Source organism: Rousettus aegyptiacus, unplaced genomic scaffold, assembly GCF_014176215.1.
Source record: "Rousettus aegyptiacus isolate mRouAeg1 unplaced genomic scaffold, mRouAeg1.p scaffold_m13_p_9, whole genome shotgun sequence".
Classification (NCBI taxonomy): Eukaryota; Metazoa; Chordata; class Mammalia; order Chiroptera; family Pteropodidae; genus Rousettus; species Rousettus aegyptiacus.
The window spans coordinates 59,522,693-59,526,142 of record NW_023416312.1 but is presented as its reverse complement, the minus strand read 5'-3'; positions in this window follow the sequence as shown (position 1 = coordinate 59,526,142).

Here is a 3,450-nt window from a genome sequence, read left to right as displayed (position 1 = left end):
AAGTGTGGAATTTATGACAGACACCATAGAAATAAAAAGGATTATACAAGGATACTATGAAAAATGATGTAATAGTAAATTTAATAACCTAGAAGAAATGGAAAAGTCCTTAGAAAGATACAACCTTCTTAGACTGAATCAAGAACTGGAAAATCTAAATAGACCAATCAGCAGTATGCAAATTGAAACAATCATCATAAACCTATCCACAAGTAAAAGTCCAGGACCAGATGACTTCACCAGTGAATTCTACCAAACATTCAAAGAAGATTTAATACCTATTCTCCTCAAATTCTTCCAAAAACTCAAAGAGGAGGCAATACTTCCTAACTCATTTCATGAGGTCAATAGTACCCTGATACCAAAACCTGGTAAAGATAACACAAGAAAAGAATACTCAGACCAATACCTCTCATGAACACAGATGTAAAAACCCTCAATAAGATACTAGTGAACCAAACACAGCAACATATTAAAAAGATTATACACCACAATCAGGTGGGCTTCATCCCAGGTTCAATATATGCAAATCGAAACATCTGATACACCACATGAGCAAATTAAAAAAATAAGAATCGTATGATCCTATCAATAGATGCAGAAAAAGCTTATGACAAAATACAGCCTTCATTTATGATCCAAACACTTAATAAAATAGGTATAGAAGGGAAGTACCTTAACATAATACAGGCCATATATGACAAACCCTCAGCCAACAAAGTACTTGATGGCAAAAAACTAAAAACCTTCCTTCTAAGATCTGGAACAGGACAAGGCTGTCCACTAATGCCACTGTTATACAATATATTATTGGAGTTCCTAGAGAGTGCAATCTGGCAAGAGAAAGATATAAAAAGCATCTAAATAGAAAATGAAGCCATCAAACTGTCACTCTTTGCAGATGACATGATTCTCTATATAGAAAACCCTAAAAACTCCACAAAAACACTACTAGAAACAATAAGAAAATACAGTAAATTTCTGGATACAAAATCAAAGTTGAAATATCCATAGCATTTCTATACTCTAATAATGAAGTGTCAGAAAAAGAAGTGGAAAAATAATTCCTTTTGCAATTCCAACAAAAAGAATAAAATACTTAAGAATAAATCTTAAAAAAAACATGTAAAGGAACTATATAATGAAAACTATAAAACCATATTAAAAGAAATAGAAGGTGATACAAATAAATGGAATGATATTGCATGTTCTTGGATTGGAAGTATCAACAAAGTTAAAATGACCATATTCCCTAAAGCATTATACAGATTTAATGCAATCCCCAGCAAAATCCTATTGGCATTTTTTAAAGAAATAGCACAAAAAAATCATGAGATTTGTATGGAAACACAAAAGACCCCGAATGGCCACAGCCATCCTGAGAAAAAAGAATGAGGCTAGAGGCATCACTCTGCCCGACTTCAAACTGTACTACAAAACAACAGTAATCAAAGTAGCATGGTATTGGCAGAAAAACAGACACATGGACAAGGGTAACATAACTGAGAGTCCAGAAGTAAACCCGTTTACATCTGTACAAATAATTTTCTACAAAAAACAAAAACATACAGTAGAGAAAGGAAAGCCTCTTTAATAAATGGTGCTGGGGAAATTGAAAGGGAACCTGCAAAAGAATGAAACTAGACTGTTATCTATCATCACACACCAAATTAACTCAAAATAGGTTAAGGACCTGAAATAAGACCTGTAACATAAATTGCATAGAAGAAAACATTGGAACTAAACTCATGGACTGTGGATTTAAAGAGGATTTCATGAATTTGTCCTCAAAGGCAAGGGAAGTAAATCTAAAATAAATGAATGGAACTACGTCAAACTAAAAAACTTCTGCAAAGCAAAAGAAACTGTTAAAAATGTAAAGAGACAAACATCCGAATGCAAGAAGACATTTGCAAGCGACACCTCCGATAAGGGCCTAATAACTAAAATATACAAAGAACTCATACTACTCAATAACAACAAAAAACAAACCATCCAATAAAAAAATGGGCAGAGGACCTGAGCTGACACTTCTCCCAAGGATACATACAAATGGCTAACAAACATGAAAAGATGCTCAACATCGCTAGCTATTAGGGAAACACAAATTAAAATCACAATGAGATACCATCTCACATCTGTTAGAATAGCTATTATCAATAGGACAAGTAATAACAAGTGTTGGAGAGGATGTGGAGAAAAATGATCCCTCATGCATTGCTGGTGGGACTGCAAAGTGGTACAGTCACTATGGAAAACAGTATGGAGGTTCCTCAAAAATCTAAGAATTGATCTACCATATGATCCAGCAATCCCTCTACTGAGTATTTACCTCAAAGACTTGAAAGCCTATATCTGAAAAGATATATATGCACACTGATGTTCATAGCAGCATTATTCATAGTGACCAGGACATGGAAATAACTTAAGTGCCTTATGATAGACGATTGGCTAAAGAAGCAGTGGTACATATATGGAATGGAATATTTCTCAGCGAAATACTGCCATTTGTGACAACGTGGATGGACCTCGAGATAATCATGGTAAGCAAAATTAGCCAGACAGAAAAAGCTGAAAACCACACAATATCACTTATATGCGAGATTTAAACTTAAAAGCAAGAAAGCGAACAGGACAAACAAACAGAGACTCATCGACATGAACAATAGACTAGTGGTTACCAGATGGGAGGGGGATGCGGGTGGTGGGGGGAGAAAAGGTGGTGGTAGATGAGGTAAAAGGAGGTCAAATATATAGTGACAGAACCAACACCTAAACATTTTCTTCCCTTAACCTATCATAGAAGATAACATTAGGTCATGGAAAACTCTTTCCTATAGTTCTCAAACAATAACAACTTTCTGAAACTTTCTTGACATTTCTGTAGTGTTAGGAGGATTAAGAGTGATTTCGTCAGAGACCTGGAGGCTAAATTACATGTTAGGATATTCCCTTCATACTTTCTCTAGGCTGATAAGAAAGTTCTGTGTCTGTGTGATGTGGGTAGTGGAGCAGAGAACAAGAATGAGAGTATATAAAGGTGTATACTATGAGAGAAATACATGAGGCATACACAGATATATTTTCTGTAAAATATAGCTCCGAATAACCTCCTTTTCATAAATAAATATGTATATATGACTTTCATATATACATATTTTCATGTCAATATATACTTCTATAACATCAATTCCAATCAGATACATCCTATGCTATCATAATTTTATGTGTAACTATTACTGCTTAAACAATGACAAAATATATGAATTGTCTTATATTTTTATTTTGACCATGATTCACCTCAAGTTATCTATTCTTAGTATTTTTGTATATATTCTTCAGATATATTTTGTGTGTCTGAATATAATTCAAATGCTATATATGTATATGTTTTTGTTTAAAACTTAAGTCTCACTATACATGGTACTTTGTGTCTTTCTCACTTGTATA